The sequence below is a fragment of the Electrona antarctica genome (genome assembly GCF_951216825.1).
Source record: "Electrona antarctica genome assembly, chromosome: 6".
Classification (NCBI taxonomy): Eukaryota; Metazoa; Chordata; class Actinopteri; order Myctophiformes; family Myctophidae; genus Electrona; species Electrona antarctica.
In genome coordinates this window covers 12,131,923-12,150,290 of record NC_136811.1, presented here as the reverse complement: position 1 = coordinate 12,150,290, position 18,368 = coordinate 12,131,923, and the positions used below count along the sequence as shown (strand labels likewise).

At 48.4% G+C, this 18,368-nt stretch overlaps 1 protein-coding gene across 1 annotated transcript in view; it reads right to left on the bottom strand.

The window, feature by feature from the left end:
• Positions 1–15,464, bottom strand: part of grin2db (glutamate receptor, ionotropic, N-methyl D-aspartate 2D, b) — a gene marked incomplete at its 3' end in the record, with an annotated part of 290,078 nt that extends 274,614 nt beyond the window's left edge. The window contains 1 exon segment of the mRNA XM_079503474.1: positions 15,348–15,464.
• Between the last annotated feature and the right edge of the window lie 2,904 nt (positions 15,465–18,368).

Genomic DNA, 18,368 nt, shown 5'->3' with positions numbered 1-18,368 from the left:
TTGTCAATGGCGTTTTTAAAACATTGAACCTGTATATCAAAAAGTGAGGACAGAAAATTGAGGACGCTATTAGCTGGATTGGACTTGAGGATAAAAATCACACCCGTGTGAAGTGAGGGGCGCTCTTATCATCATACATCGTCATACATCACATTCCGTGCCCAACCAATCAAATCACCACCAATGGCATTCCGGCCAATCACTTTTGGCGTCTTCAACATCTTCATCGCGTACTTTGCTCAGCCAATCAAATCATCGCTATGTGGTGATCAGCCAATAACAAGCCAATGTTTGTGTTCACACAAACCCGGAAAGCTGGGCAAAGGAGGGGCTAGCGCAAACAAACCATTTGGTTCCAAACTATCAATCATTTAGCTTGGGACTTCCTGGAATGCCGTTCAAGGCCGTCACATGTAGAACCGCTGCTTTTAAGGAGAGATTGGGCAGACTTTTCGGCTGGAAGCATTGACCTTTCAATGTCTGTGACAAACTTTTCCTTTTATCCAAATGTAATGGCAATAGTTTTTTTTTCTGCTGATGTTGGGGCTGCGATATCAGCAAGACGGGATGCTTTCCAACTCGACAAGCTGCTCAAGAAAGCATGGGCTCTGTCATTTGGAGTATGGCTGGTCCCCCCCTGAACACCATGGTGGAGCGAGAGAGACAAATAAGGGCCAAAATCTCCTCCATGGCGGACATTGCCAATCCCTCGCGCGGGCGGGCCGTATACTGACACTGCAGCCAAGCTCTTTCAGCCAACAGTTCATCTCTATGAGCCTACAGAGCATTTCAGTCTGCTCTTTCATTCCAGCTGCCATCCGGTATTATAATGAGTATTGGAGCGCCAGGCTCCCTATAAATGGCTTGATGGATGTGCTTTGGGAAGTAGCTGTTGCAGTGACATGGACTCTGTATACCGTGTCTGTCCGCTCGGAAACCTCTAGATGTCCAATACCGTTACTTTTCAGGATTCAAATTCCAAACGTAACGGATCAGAAAAAAACGTGTCACTTCCCACCACGTTTCAAGCCTCCAGATCTGCAGCCTTTGATGCTTTTGTGTGACACTGTAGTATGATTAAGTAAAGTAGGGCATTAATTTATTTAAAAAATATGCAGCACAAATATGGAGATAGGAGGTTGCTGCCCGACCACAACGATAAAGGCTACATAGAGATATAGAGAACATGACAATGGTTTTGTGTGGTTCAACTAATGGACTATAAGAAGCCATGGAGACACGCAGTTAGATGACTAAGGAATAGTGTTAACCACAAAGTGGACCCCCTTGCGTTGCCTATACCATATCGTTCCTCGACTTACTCTGTCTCTCTAGTTTTCTTAAAGACCTCGAAAACTGTTTCAAATAAATAAGAACTTAAAAAAAAGTATACCTCGTTAGTTCAAGCCGCACAATCAATCGATTGATCATGGATTGAGTCAAACACTTGGTCTACTCTAAAAGGATAACACCAAAAAAAAAGTAGCTTATGTGGTCTTGTTTCCATCCGGGTTCCATGTATTCAATTCATTAGAAAAAGTATCATTCAAAAATATCAGAAAGTGCACGTGGCCCACCCATCTGACCGCCTTCAGCTGCCGTGTCCCAGCGGTCTGAAGGGTGGGCCCAGCGGTCTGAAGGGTGGGCCCAGCGGTCTGAAGGGTGGGCCCGGCCGTGTCCCAGCGGTCTGAAGGGTGGGCCCAGCGGTCTGAAGGGTGGGCCCAGCGGTCTGAAGGGTGGGCCCGGCCGTGTCCCAGCGGTCTGAAGGGTGGGCCCAGCGGTCTGAAGGGTGGGCCCGGCCGTGTCCCAGCGGTCTGAAGGGTGGGCCCAGCGGTCTGAAGGGTGGGCCCAGCGGTCTGAAGGGTGGGCCCGGCCGTGTCCCAGCGGTCTGAAGGGTGGGCCCGGCTGTGTCCCAGCGGTCTGAAGGGTGGGCCCGGCCGTGTCCCAGCGGTCTGAAGGGTGGGCCCGGCCGTGTCCCAGCGGTCTGAAGGGTGGGCCCGGCCGTGTCCCAGCGGTCTGAAGGGTGGGCCCGGCCGTGTCCCAGCGGTCTGAAGGGTGGGCCCGGCCGTGTCCCATCGGTCTGAAGGGTGGGCCCGGCCGTGTCCCAGCGGTCTGAAGGGTGGGCCCGGCCGTGTCCCAGCGGTCTGAAGGGTGGGCCCGGCCGTGTCCCAGCGGTCTGAAGGGTGGGCCCGGCCTTGTCCCAGCGGTCTGAAGGGTGGGCCCGGCCTTGTCCCAGCGGTCTGAAGGGTGGGCCCGGCCGTGTCCCAGCGGTCTGAAGGGTGGGCCCGGCCGTGTCCCAGCGGTCTGAAGGGTGGGCCCGGCCGTGTCCCAGCGGTCTGAAGGGTGGGCCCGGCCTTGTCCCAGCGGTCTGAAGGGTGGGCCCGGCCTTGTCCCAGCGGTCTGAAGGGTGGGCCCGGCCGTGTCCCAGAGGTCTGAAGGGTGGGCCCGGCCTTGTCCCAGCGGTCTGAAGGGTGGGCCCGGCCGTGTCCCAGAGGTCTGAAGGGTGGGCCCGGCCGCGACTCAAGACTCTCAAGACTTTCTCAAGATCACAGTTCCCAAACCTTCCCGGGCCGGGACCCCCCAAAATAATCATTATTTGAACTCGGGTCCACAGATAAATATTGTGAAAATAACCGATCTACAAGCTCACAACGCCTCGCATTTGCGAGCCTTTGTGAGCTTGTGTAGATCGGTTATTTTCACAATATTGTTGCCTCTTTCTTATACTCTTTGACAAATCGACCAATGTTTGGCCAGTTTTTATAGTAGAGTTTGTTGACTACTTTTGCAGTAGCCGGAAAGAACGCTATCCCTTTTCTTGGCATAGAGAGGCTGATAGTGTGATGTCACTATATTACTGTTTATTTCATTGGCCCGTTTGACTGTCAAGGGTTCAGCATGCAGGAAGAAACCCTAAATACAAAGTTAATACACCATTGCACATAAAAAACGACTCCAGGGTGTCGAATGAAGTACTGTCACCTCATACACATGAAAAACTGGAAAAATACAAAAATGGTGTCACTCCCTCTTTAAAATTCCTTAAATTGTCACTTTACTGTCATCTGGGGACCCAACAGGTTGAGAAGAGCTGATATACACAACGTAGCTCTAAGTGGTTTACTACACGGAGCCCCACCGGGAAGGACGCGAATGAAGACACGAGAAGACAAGAGAAACGACGCAACAAAGAAAGCGGCATTAAATATGAAAAGCTGTGCTATTAACCCATTCTGGACGGGAAACCGTGTTGGTGTTTTAACTAAGCATTATGTTATACTTTAGCTATTGAAAAATAGCAGATCTACAAGCTCGTAGCGCGCCACCGAGTGGCGCGCTACGAGCTTGTAGGTCTGCTATTTTTTGAAAAATCGTGAAAATGCGGCACAAATCTTTGAATATCGGGCCTAAATGGGTTAAGCTGAAACAATGACACTGGTATACCACTGTACGCGACAATGACTGATTGAAGAATTACAGACGAACATGTGGGGGGGGGGAAGGGGGGAAGGGGGGAGTGGGACGCTTTGCGGCAGCTTACATGCTCAACTACAGTCGGGTATCACATGAAACAAAGGCAGAGAAGAACGGGTGAGCGTGATGCGTGTATACATATACAAAGAGGCGGCTTTAGTCAGACAGGATGTTTTTCGACCCTTCTCGTTCCCCACGGTGCTCTGTGGATCAATTCTATAGGGCGGGTGGTTCTTTTTTATCATCAGGGCCCCTCTACTGGAAGAAGACCTTCCTCAAAGCCCGCACACGTCTGAACGCTAATACTGTATAGCCATGCAGCACGTGCATTTTTTTCAGAGCATGCGTGTTTATTTTATATAATGATCGATCAAACGATCGCTTTGCAGCTTGGATGGATGGAGCAGAAACGCAGAATAACTTAGTGAAATCTCAAATGTGTTCACGGCCGCGCGCCCACCCATCTGACCACTTAAGTGGTCACCTTTGGTCACCAAGCTCAACGGTTGAGAATCACTGAGCCCATAGGATCAATGTGCTGTGGGTGTGTGTGTGGGGGGGGGGGGTCCATGCCCCAATGTCGCTCTGCGCCAAAATCCTCTTTTGACATCTTTTTATATTTGTATTGATTCAGAATGGTCTCGCTGATATCCGTCTAGCAGCGTCCCCGTGGCTATACAAGTTGTGAGCTTGTAGATCTGCTATTTTGGCAAATGTTCCCTCCCAGAATATCCGGAGGTTCAAGTGGTCAACCCACCCCCACCCCTCTCTTTCAAAAAATCACACCCGTGTGAACTGAGTGGTGTAAGGTTTTATATAGCATGATCAGCTGTGGTCTGACGTAATGTCTGACGTAATGAAATAAGGTAAGGTATTATGTAGCCTGATTGTGCGCATATGGTGCGCACAATGTGATTTCACAACTGGCACAATGTGATTTCACAACTGGCACCCGGATGTGATTTCACAACTGGCTTTTTCTGTGCAGAGAAAATGACCACGGTTGCTACGGTCATCCAGTTCACCCGGGTGTGATTTAATTACGTCAGAAATTATTTTTAACATAGCAACCATGGTCATTTTTTTATGCACACAAAAGCCAGTTGTAGGAGTGGTTTACACCACTCAAAAATAAACAAATTCCTGTCTTTATGTCCTAAAACGTATGGTCACATTTTGTCATGAAGTCGTAATCTAGAGTGTAAACTAAGCAGATCTGGCCTAAGCCATACTTGAACACAGCCAACATTGTTCACTGAGACAACAGACGTATACGTCAATATTTGGAGCGTTGCAAATCGACGGCGATGGCAGCAGGATTAACAACAAGTTCATATTGCTGATGAGATTCTAAACTATTAGGACACATTTGAAATGCTGTGTTGCTGGTGTCACTGACAGAGTACAACCATCCAGTGATTACCAACATTGCTGTATTCCAGAACTGTGTGCGTGCGTGCGTGCGTGCGTGCGTGAGTAAATGCCTGGACTAGCGTGGTCCAGACCAGAACACAATCAAACCCGATGAGCCTTATCAACATCACGTCGATGACTCGCTCATCTACAGCCTCATTTACAAAAAAATAAAATGATTGAAATTACTGCTTCATAATTGAAAATAGAGCATTCGTATTTAATTGTTATTTTTTGGTGCTTTTTGTGCCCCTTTCTGGGTTTTTTTTCTCTCCTGGGAGATAGATTATGGGAGGGTCGGCTTTATTGAGTGGAAAGAAACACGGTCCAATTTGAATAATGAAAATCTCCCAACCGTGCTGAATTGAAAACAATATTAACCCTAAACTCCCAATGCAGACTTTGCTAGGATGCAGACAGACTCATTTGAATTTCAAAGGACGGGACAACCAAAGGTGGACCGGCAAACTCTCTCATCCCCAGACAGCTGTAATAGTGGCGTGGAAAAATGCTATTTTCACAGGTCGCTGTAAAATCCGTCATTTAAATCCCGATAGAGCCCGTAATGTACCGTAACTGTCAATTTCAAACTGTTTAAGTTCAAAAACGTCAAAGACGTCCACAAACACAACACCAGTTGGGAGCCCCACAATTCCCGTTCAACCCAGATTTGGCTCAAACAAGGGGTTCAACTCGTTCCACTGCTATGCCACCAAAATGTGGAACGCCACACCAACAACGTGCTAATCCTTACTCTCCTTCAGTTCAAAGCCTCTCTAAAAGACCACTTACAGGTGCTGATCTGGCCGCTGTAAAGAATCCATCAATCCATCACCATAAATGCCCCCCGAATTGTTTACTGTACATATTATTAGTTTTTATTAATACTCGTTTTATTTATATGATGTTATTCCATAGTATTGTATATATGTCTGTCACTATATGTTTCAATTAATTGAATACTCAAGACCCCAGTGGAAACAAGCCATAGTGCTTTGATGGCCGAGTTCATTCCTTATTTTGGGCAGGAACCCCTTTTGGTGTTAGCATTATGTTATGCTTTAGCTATTGAAAAATAGCAGATCTACAAGCTCATAGCGCGCCACCGAGTGGCCACTGACATAGAAACATAGCTTTTTCAGAAAACTGTCAGGATGTAGAAGACATTTTTAGAATCTGATCTCAGGTCAAAATGGATTATGGTCCCTCTGTGCTTTTAGTTTTTTGGCAAACTGTTAATCAACTATGAAGAAGAAGGAGAGGTCACACAACTCGTATAGTCACAAACTGACGATGCAAAGAAAACGTATTTTAAAGGTGACCAATGTTTCGGCACAAAATGCCTCGTAAATAAACGATGAAATCAATCAATCAGTGTCTAAATGTAACCATATAGGACGGGTGAATTAACACTGAGGATTTGACTGTGCACGGCCCATTAAAAATAGCATCAAGGTATCTCCATCAGACATCAGTCCCTCCTCTAGCTTCGCTTAAACTGTGCTTCCTTTTTTTTCGTCTTCGCCCTCCTTCTTCCCCTCCCCTCACACCTCCCACGCACGGCTCCGGCGCAGCCAGCCGGACACGTTTGCATCCAGGTGTGAAGTCGTTACCCGTTCATAACAAAGGGAATTATCGACTGGGGGCGGGGGTGGGGGGGCGGATGGGGGTCAGGTCTTTTATACAATCTTGGGTGTTTCTCCAATCATTTTTGGGTCCACTTCCAATATTCTAACGTGGCCTATACACAGTTGGGGCCCGGCGGCCCCCCACAAAGGTTGAGCCCCACCCCGCAGCACAGTGACTGCATGCGGGCCGGGTCCTGACTGGCACCGAGCCCGTTGTATAAATCCAACCCGGCCGAGCCGCCTCGGTGTGACGCATGATGCGTGCCGGGAGAGAGCCCGTATAAATGTCCCGCGTAAATCTCTCCACCGCATGCGTGTTCTCAGAGGACATGGTGGAGGAGGAGAGAGTGACTGACTGTCAGAGGGACGTTTAACAAACGCGCAGCCGCCTTCTTCTTCTTCGCGCCCCGCACGGCGTGCACATGTAGGGGTCTGCCCGCCACCGGCGGTGGTGGTGGTCGTTGGACGGCGGCGTGCGTGGCAGGCGGTGACGGGCGGCGTGTGGCTCGCCAGCTATATACAGATACAGTATAATGTCCCCCATTTCCTCTCCTTAACCCATTTTGGGCGGGAGCCTCTTTTGGTGTCAGCATTATGTTATGCTTTAGCTATTGAAAAATAGCAGATCTACAAGCTCATAGCGCGCCACCGAGTGGCGCGCTATGAGCTTGTAGGTCTGCTATTTTTGAAATAAATCGAAGAACGACTGACATAGAAACATAGCTTTTTCAAGAAAACCGTCAGGATGTAGAAGACATTTTTTTTAGAATCTGATCTCAGGTCAAAATGGGTTAATAACCACTTATGCTGTCATTTCCTGTCCCATCCATCCTGCAATGCCACAAGGCTGCACAACAAATGCCTGTGCACCCCCCCCCCCCCGCCCCCCCCCCCTCCCACACAGGCACACACACACACACACCTCTCTTTCATCCTGTCTTCTGGTTCCTTCCTTCTACACTATATATTTCTTCTTCCCTCCCCCCTGCCCTGCAAGATATTTCTAAAACATGCGCCTATACTCCGCGTCCCTGAGTGCGTGTGCACTGTGCAGTACCGTGTGTGTGTGTGTGCACTGTGCAGTACCGTGTGTGTGTGTGTGTGTGCACTGTGCACGCACACATGCTGTTTGCTGGCCTGTGCAAGCATAATGTGCTTGTTTGCCGTCGTCTGTGTGCGCCATGCGTGCTGTGTGCATTTTATACATCTGCACGTGTAGTATTGTGTACCATGTGCACGTTTGTGTGCACTCTAACGCACGTGCGCATGTGTGTGCTCACGATATGTATACCCGTCGGACTCTAGGTAAAGGCATGCCTGCGTGCGTGCATTGCGTGCGTGCGTGTGTGTGTGTGTGTGTGTGTGCATGCCTGACTGTGTGTGTACACTGTGTGCGGCCATGTGAGTCTGTGATGCACCACGCCAGCGATCTACTGTAGGACACAGACTCACATTCCCAACACAAGCCCTGCAGGCTCTGGCCGTTGAGCTGCAGGCTTGCGTGCACGTGCACGTGCACCTGTTTGATAGGCTCTGTGTGCAAGCGGTCTGTGTGTAACCGCCTCTCTCTCTCTCTCTCTCTGTGTCTCGCTGCCTCCAGTGTACTGTTGTACATCCCTGTGTGATTTCATCTGTGCATCGTATGTCTCTCTGTCTGTCCCTCTGTACTCTGCTTATTCTACTGTATGTATGTATGTATGTATGTATGTATGTATGTACGTACGTACGTGGTTAAAATGGGTAAGGTTTAAAAAAGGCAAAAGCATGCTCTGTTGCACTGGCCTAAAAGTGGGTCCTTAAAAACGGCTTCAACTTCTGAGATTTGTATTAGGTTCATTAGCCACCAGATGGCATACCTGGTAAAATCCAAGCGTATGTATGTATGTATGTATGTATGTATGTATGTATGCATGTATGTATGTGGCAAATGAAAGCCTGAGTTATAGCCCAATTTATACAAGAGATCTGCTATTGTTTGTCACAATAGCGTATATGAATTAAGCATAACCAGCTTAGATCTTGGCCGGCATATAGGGGCCCATGCATGATTGTGGGGGCCCCACAATGACTGGGACCAATCCACCTTGTGTGAATTTGTTTTTCCTTAAAAAAGTATATACAGTGTGTAACTTTCGCTTCATTGTGCTTTTTAATCAACAAGTGTCCATTTGGTGTCATTTATGGTCCTTGAAATAAAAAAAGTCACTTTTTTTGGGCTGAGGGGAGCCCACTGTATTAACACCGCGATCGCCCAGGACAAAGTTCACCGTCCTTTCAATTAGTAACACCCAGCGCCCAGGACGACGTTTTATCAAAAAGAGGTTATTGATATCAAAACCGACCGGCCGCCCACCGGGGTCCCGTCGCTAGTCGCGGTAGATTTAATCATTCACCGTTGTTGTCGATCGGCTCTAGAGTGTTTTGGCTATACAAGCTCGTAGTGGCGCGCTATGAGCTTGTAGATCTGCTATTTTTCAATAGCTAAAGCATAACATAATGCTAACACCAAAAGGGGTTCCCGCCCAAAATGGGTCCATAGACTCGGCCGGCAAACGATGTACGCACGAGTGCTCTAAACAAAAATACCATAGACTTGGCTGCCGTATATGACATAATCTTCAAAAGCCTTGCATTGGAGGAGGGGCTATGGCTCCTCTCAAAAAGTTTGAGAATCACTGGTTTTAATTGTATAGCATTTGTGAAGTCCACATACAGTATGTACAGTATCAGCTCTGACAGTGTGGGGGAGAAAAACATCACAACAAAAATCACACTTGTGTGAAGTGAGGGGCACCGCTTATCATCATACATCATAATGAATCATCATACATCACATTCCGTGCTCAGCCAATCAAATCATCACTGTGGTGCACACAAACACACAAAACTGGGCATATAGGAGGGGCAAACAAATAAGAAAAAAATCACACCCGTGTGAAGTGAGGGGCGCTCTTATCATTATACTGTACATCATCATTCATCATAACAGAATAAAACAAACAAACAAACAAACAAACAAATGAGGTCATGGGATGTACAGCAACAAGCAACAACAATACATATTACAGACTTTTGGATTCATTGACAACCGGAAAGACACAACCCATATTCACTCCATATCCGCCCCCCCAGCTAAATACTCTATCCATTTCTCCCATCTTCTTTCACCCAGCTCTTTTTGCAGTCTTAAAGAATAGGTCATCTGTTCTAGGAGATGTAGTTGTTTCACAATGTTGATAAATAGGTCAGCAGTAGGACAATTCTTTTGTAACCAATTTCTTGTAATAGCTTTTTTGCTTGCTACAAGTAAAATCTTAAGTAAGTAGGAGTCATCCTGATTCATATTTGAGGGACAATTTCTCCTTTCATTTCATTGTCAATGGCAAACATGAGACGTGTGGGGACAAAAGCTGTATGGGCTAGCGGCCCTCAAAAACGCTTCTGGAAATGGTTCCAAAATGTGACGGAACCGACTCCGCTGGATCCAGTTCCGTCCGGTACCGAATCCCGGACCCCCTACCCGACCCCTACCCTGATCATGGAGGGCCCTGACCCCTCCCACAATGTCACTCAAGGTCCCCGCCGCCGTATGTAGACAGAGCGGCGTTTGATCAATCCGGCCCAGGCCAGCCCACTCCACCACGGGAGGAGGAGGAGAAGGAAGAGAGCAAACGTAATCACTCCAAAACACCATGCCTCTGATCTCGTTAAAGACTAATTGATGTTCTGTGTTAACGAGCTTTACCTTAATTACTGGTATTAAAAAGAACAGGCGGGGGGCGGCTTCTTGGAGGAGGGTGGGGGTGAAACGCGTATAGAGAGAGGGGGCCTTTGTTTTTGGGTCGGGGTGGGTGTCAGGGGAAAAGAGAGCGGGACGCGTGCGTGCGGTGGGCGGATGGTGTTAAGCTCGGAGGTTTTTTGGGGGGGGGGGGGAGAAAGCGGGCAAATCAATGAGCTGAAATTGATGAAGAGCGGAGAGGCACATCAGAGGGAGGGAACCGAGGAACGAGGGAGGGAGAGAGGGAAGAAACACACACACACACACACACACACACACACACACACACACACACACACACACACACACACACACACACACACACACACACACACACACACACACACACACACACACACACACACACACACACACACACACACACACACACACACACACACACACACACACACACACACACACACACACACAGGCTTGTCTCATCTCTGTACTCCCGTGCCCTACAACCATGTCCCCTCCCTCTCTCTGATATTCAATTCCAACTGACCCCCCCCCCTCTCCCTCTTTCTCTCTCTCCACCTTTCCAATCTCGCACCCCCGGCCTCATCTCCCGTCTCCTCTGTGTCTTTCTACACCTTGGCTCATCCAACACCCCCACACACACCTTCTGTCCTCCTAGTCGTCTCACCTCTCTGCTCGCATGCACCCAACCACCTCCCCTCTATCACCCATAGTGTTCCCTCTGCACAGCTGCTACTGTACAGCTACAGAGAGAGAGAGGGGGGGGGGTGGCAACTGTAAGCTCTGCAGCATGGGATTGACACTGAAGGGAACCCATTACTGGCAATGCGTGTATTACTACGAGATACTGCAGTGCGTGTGTGTGTGTGTACTATACGTTAGTTCCATTGATCCAAGCTGGTACACGATGGATCAATTGATCATTAAAATAAACATGTTCTCAAAAGGCATCCTCGCTCGCACGCACGCACGCACGCACGCACGCACACACGCGCACACGCACACGCACACACACACTTCACAAATACGTCAAAGGTTTTGTGAGTGCAGTGTTCAGAAAGGACAGAGCAGAGGTATACCAACAACAGTTGTTCAGATGCTGTTATGGGTATTGGAACGTCTACCAACACTGCCTAAAGTGCTGGAGTATACTGTATGCCAGGGGTTCTCAACGTTTTTGGCCGGGGACCCCCTGGAAATGCTTTGGCAATGTCTCGGGACCCCCGCCCCGCCCCGCCCCCTCCCGACCCCCAATATAAATTGACTGCTACAATAACCTTAAACCATTTTGGGCGGGAACCCCTTTGTGTTTTAAGCATTGTTATAATTTAGCTATTGAAAAATAGCAGACCTACAAGCTCGTAGCGCGCCACCGAGTGGCGCGCTACGAGCTTGTAGGTCTGCTATTTTTGAAAAATCGTGAAAATAAAATTTAAAAACATTTCTTTTTTTTTTTAAATCATTTGGGGACCCCCTAAAATAATTTGGCGACCCCCCGAGGGGTCGCGACCCACGGGTTGAGAACCCCTGCTGTATGCCAGCCACGTAATTTATCACAATTCAATTATGTAACTTACAGTAATCAATTCTATTTGGAATGCTTCAGTTGATGTTGCACTGCTGCTGCAAAACCATTTAGACCTCACTTTCTATGTCAGTGGTTCTCAAACAGCTTCATGTCAAGGAACCCCCAAAAATATATGTAATTGCCCGCTGAGCCCTATCTGAAAATATGTTGTTCCAGGGACCACCCCAGAAGCAAAGATTTGAGTTAAAAATGTTCGCTCTGAAAGAATATTTTCTAACATTTGGGCCACATTGTCACGATTTTTCAAAATGTTTCAATATAGCTAAAGTTTGAAGTAATGATTAAAACACCAAAAGGGGTTGAGCCCTATCTGAAAATATGTTGTTCCAGGGACCCCCCCAGAAGCAAAGGTTTGAGTTAAAAATGTTCGCTCTGAAAGAATATTTTCTAACATTTGGGCCACATTTTCACGATTTTTCAAAATGTTTCAATAGCTAAAGTTTAAAGTAATGATTAAAACACCAAAAGGGGGCCTGGGCCATGGCTCAATGGTCCAGGCACCTTGGCTGGTATTCCAGTCTGGCAGTGTGCCGCGGGTTCGACTCCCGATCCCGACGGCCCTTACTGCATGTCTTCCCCCCATCTCTCTCCCTATTTCCTGTCAGCCTACTGTCTGTCCCTCCATAAAACATATAAAATAAAGGCAAAAGCCACAAAAAAAACATTTAAAACAACAAAAGGGGTTCCCGCCCAAAATGAGTTAAGCTCCCTGCGGTGCACACTGCTGCGTTTATCCGTCCGTTTTCCGAAAAACGTGTCCAGTGTGCAACAGTACTAATAGTACTTTACAGTAAGTAATAGTACTTTACAGTACTATTTGCATTATTTATTGCGACCGTTACTATGAAAACCTGCAAAACCCATGTCAGTGAACTCCGTCAGTGACTCTGTCAGTCGGTCACACCGCGTGACACATATATGGTCGCCAGTCCGTCCATATGCTCCATATATGGCCGTCTCCATATATAAAGATCACGACACTGACCTCATCATAGACGGGACCCGCCCCAAAGTTATTAGTGCAGCCGCTCCCGGCAGCCAGGCGAAAACTAGAGTTCTCAACAGGCCCGAACATTAAGCCCCGGGCCCTACCCTCATCAAACCCTGTACACTCAAGACACCGCTGCCACCCTTAGATCTCCATATATGGAGCTGACCTGTTCTGACATTCCATATTATGTTGATCTGACCTCATCAAACCCTGTACACTCAACACACACTCCATATATGGCCCAGTACAGAATTAATTCCATATGTTGATGCGCTCGCCCCAGCAGTTTGCTGCATGCACGTGGTCGCTTTTCGCCATTTGGAACCCCCTCAAGGAACCCTGTAAGGTCCTGTCTGGACCTCTCTGAGAACCCAGTAAGGTCCTGTCTGGACCTCTCTGAGAACCACTGTCCTCCTAGGTTCGGCTTTGCAACGACCGATACACAAGTTGCTGTATATGTGTATTGGAATCGGCATCAGGAACGAAAAAGTCGTATCTGCATGCACATCTATACCAAAGGAGAGACAGATCAGCTGCATCCTCCTCCAGTCATGTGTGTGTGCTTGCGTGCGTGTGTGCGTGCGTGCGTGCGTGCAGATGGTGGAAGCTCCGGCAGCCAGCCTAGCATGGTGGCCCCCTGCTCGCCACCAAGCAGGCCCACCCACCATGTGAGCTCTGCACTACCAAACAAAACACTGCAGCAAATCACCTGGAGAGACTACACCGCGCACGCACACGCGTGCACACACACACACACACACACGCGCGTGCACACATACACACATACACACACACACACACCCTTCTCTCTCACACACAGGTTAGCCATTATGATATATCCTTCTATCCCACCTATGCTACCCCATGATCTCAAGGGATTTGTACCCCTCTGTTGTGCGTGCACATGGCATGTATGTGTATGTATGTGTGTATGTGTGTGAGTGCGCGTGCGTGTGTGTGTCCTTGGTGTGCATGTGTGCGCGTTTGTGTGTTCCCATTCTCTCCCGCTGATAAAGTACAACAACAGCAAAAGTTATTTGGGGACGCAGGTGATGATGGAAACGAGGAGGAGGGGGTGGGGGTGGAGGTGGGGGGCGGGGGCGTAAATTTAGAAATGCACCAACTTAGTGAAATCTCTCTCTCTCTCTCTCCCCTCCTATAAACCACAGCTGGCAGCAGAGAAGCAAAGAGAACCAGAGAGAACCAAAAGGACCTGTTCCACTATAGCCTATAGTGTGTGTGTGTGTGTGTGTGTGTGTGTGTGTGTGTGTGTGTGTGTGTGTGTGTGAATAGAGCTAGTCACTCTGGTATAGGAGGGAGTGTGCATGCATGGTGGAGAGAAGAAGGACATTCCGTTGGGATGCCTGTATACGTTTTGCTGCACGCCACAATCACATAGTGTGTGTAGTCTGTGATAATATACGTATATACCCAGTATTGGGAGGTTTATAAATAGATCACACAGGGAAAAAAAGACTGAGTGACAATGTTGCAGAGAGAGAGAGAGAACCAAGCTATATAGCCAGCACGCACAATCACAGACAAACACTCAGGCAAACATTGCAGGCTAGAAAATGAGCAGCAACAGATATGATCACATCAACTGAACGAATCCGCATATAGCCGTGTGTGTGTGAGTGTGAGAGAGAGAGAGAGAGAGAGAGAGAGAGAGAGAGAGAGAGAGAGAGAGAGAGAGAGAGAGAGGAGACTGCAGCCAGCACCAGTGTATATAAGCCATTAGACACTTGAATGAGGAACCAAAAACTAGCTTCTAATTCTTAATGGGAAGGCAGGGGGGGAAACAAACGCATTGGCAAATTTCCCCTGGCAGGCAAAATCACAGCCTACGGTTTAAATGTGATTAACTGAACTGTCGGCAGTCATGCAGTGTGTGTCCGCGCGTGCGTGCGTGCGTGCACACACCGTGCGGTGCGTTCAGCTATATAACCTAGCCTCTATACTGCAAGCATGATGAAGCCATGGTCTCTCGACTCGCAAGAAGAACAGCTATATGGAAAGCTATATGCGAGGAGGGCTGTAGAATGACAGCAATGACAGAGGGGTCAAAGCCCCCAAACCGCTCTACAGCTGTGGCCATGCATCCTTATCAAATCTATCCATCCTATCCACCCATACATCCATCCATACATCCACCCTCCTCCTGTCTTCCCAGTTCCCCCATGCACCCCGAGCCCAGCCAGCCACCGTCTCAAAGCCACCACTAACCCACCCGGCCGTCCACGGATGCCGACACCCCCCCGAAGCCCTTCCACATCCCCGTGTCAGTGTCAGTGCGCACGAAGCGAAGGAGCCCGCAGTTCAATCAAAACAACATGTCATGCATGCAGCGGGTATAACACCAAGGAATGCCTATAGCCCCATGCCTGCCCTCTCTCCGCATCGCAACAAATCTCCTTTCAAATGAGAAAGAAAGAATTCAAGGAAAGAAAGAAAGAAAGAAAGAAAGAAAGCAAAAAAAAACATTTGACTTACTGTTTTTCACGAGCCTTTCCCCCCTCTCTCCCTGCTTCGTCCCTCCATCCTTTTCACATCCTTTCCTTTTGAGGTATCCGTTTTTGCGGGTTTTTTCGCCCCCCTGGAAAAAAATATATAGCTAAATATATATAAATATATATCTACATGTATTCAGATTTCGCGATCTCTCTCTCTCTCTCTCTCTCCACCTCGCGCCCTCCCTCTCTCCTCTCTCTCTCTCTCTCACTCCCTCTCTCCCTCTTTCCCCGTTCTTTTGTTAAAATTCAGTATATGCGCCCCGTAGCCTAGCAACCGTCAACCTCTCTCTCCCTCTCTCTCTCTCTCTCTCTCTCTCCCCCCCTCCTCCCTCTCCCCATCACAGGCGACACGTGTTGAATGCTAAACTTAGCGGTCCGGAATAAAATTAATAAAAGGGGGCTGGACACACACGCACTATTCTCTGCCTCTCCTCCTGAGTCTCCTCTCTCGCACTCTCTTCTTCGTTCTTCCGCATATCATAATACAATATAAATATTTACTAGAAGCACTCAGCCCTCTTATTGCACAACCCCTGCACCCCACCCCCTCCTCCTCGCGCCCCTCCCACAGTCTCTCTCTCTCTCTCACACACCCTCCCTCTGCATTCTCCCCTCCCTCTAGCCATCTCGCTCTCTCTCTCTCTCTGCTTCTCCAAGCAAAACGGAGGCGCCGGCCGGTGTCTACTGTGATCCACAAGTGACGTGAGAGAGAGAGAGAGAGAGAGAGAGAGCGAGCAGTCTGTCTGTCTGCCCAGTGCATTTTCACTGATCGGCTACTAGAGTAGTGCAGCTGCGTAGAGAGAGAGAGAGAGAGACACAGCAGTAGTCCGTCCGTCCGTCGACACGCGCGCAGAAACGACAGAGAGAATCTGTAATTCGATTCCACGGACGGTCCACCGTCGCTTTTAAGAGTAATACCTGTGTCCGTCCCACTGCACTCCCGCCCCGTCCCGTCCCAAGTCGCCACCTGTTTGACGGTATGGGTGAGGACTGGAGTTGATAATAAAGCTCACCTTGAAGTTTAGCTTGATGGAAAGGTCGGTGTGTGTGTGTGTGTGTGTGTGTGTGTGTGTGTGTGACCACGCGGACTGTATACACGCGTAGAGAGAATAGCAAACACATCACCGCCTGGCCTCACTCACGGTAGTCCCTCTCTGATTAGCCTCGGTCCCAGGCTTACTTATCTGCGATCTCTGATTGGCTGAATTCAAATGATCAATTAATTGACTCAATAAACATAATACCGAAATGTAATGGAGCCCATCACACTATGGGTAACCCCCAACATACGTTTTTTATTAAACATTTCTAGATTTTAGGTGTGTTATAGGCTATTCTGCCCATGGCCCTGGCCCCTGGACACAGACTATGGAAATTCTTTAATGTGCTCATTATTAATTTGATTAGCTGCAGCTGTGTTGCTTAGCCTATAGCCTGCCCTGTCTTTAATCAGCCATTTAGTTTTGGACCTGAACTGGAATAATTGTGTCTCTGAGAGTGAATGGACCCGTACATGCCTGTAACTCAGAGAGTGCACCAATGGAACCAAATGGACCCTACATGATGCCTGTAACTCAGAGAGTGCACCAATGGAACCAAATGGACCCTACATGATGCCTGTAACTCAGAGAGTGCACCAATGGAACCATATGGACCCGTACATGCCTGTAACTCTTGAGAGTGCAGGAATGGAACCAAATGGACCCGTACATGCCTGTAACTCTGAGAGTGCACCAATGGAACCAAATGGACCCGTACATGCCTGTAACTCAGAGAGTGCACCAATGGAACCAAATGGACCCTTACATGCCTGTAACTCAGAGAGTGCACCAATGGAACCAAATGGACCCTTACATGCCTGTAACTCAGAGAGTGCACCAATGGAACCAAATGGACCCGTACATGCCTGTAACTCAGAGAGTGCACCAATGGAACCAAATGGACCCGTACATGCCTGTAACTCTGAGAGTGCACCAATGGAACCAAATGGACCCTACATGATGCCTGTAACTCAGAGAGTGCACCAATGGAACCAAATGGACCCTACATGATGCCTGTAACTCTGAGAGTGCAGGAATGGAACCAAATGGACCCGTACATGCCTGTAACTCTGAGAGTGCAGGAATGGAACCAAATGGACCCTACATGATGCCTGTAACTCTGAGAGTGCAGGAATGGAACCAAATGGACCCTACATGATGCCTGTAACTCTTGAGAGTGCAGGAATGGAACCAAATGGACCCTACATGATGCCTGTAACTCTTGAGAGTGCACCAATGGAACCAAATGGACCCGTACATGCCTGTAACTCTGAGAGTGCACCAATGGAACCAAATGGACCCGTACATGCCTGTAACTCAGAGAGTGCACCAATGGAACCAAATGGACCCTACATGATGCCTGTAACTCAGAGAGTGCACCAATGGAACCAAATGGACCCTACATGATGCCTGTAACTCTTGAGAGTGCAGGAATGGAACCAAATGGACCCTACATGATGCCTGTAACTCTTGAGAGTGCAGGAATAGAACCAAATGGACCCGTACATGCCTGTAACTCTTGAGAGTGCAGGAATGGAACCAAATGGACCCTACATGATGCCTGTAACTCTGAGAGTGCAGGAATGGAACCAAATGGACCCTACATGATGCCTGTAACTCTTGAGAGTGCAGGAATGGAACCAAATGGACCCTACATGATGCCTGTAACTCTTGAGAGTGCAGGAATAGAACCAAATGGACCCTACATGATGCCTGTAACTCTTGAGAGTGCAGGAATGGAACCAAATGGACCCTACATGATGCCTGTAACTCTTGAGAGTGCAGGAATAGAACCAAATGGACCCGTACATGCCTGTAACTCTTGAGAGTGCAGGAATGGAACCAAATGGACCCTACATGATGCCTGTAACTCAGAGAGTGCACCAATGGAACCAAATGGACCCTACATGATGCCTGTAACTCTTGAGAGTGCAGGAATGGAACCAAATGGACCCGTACAT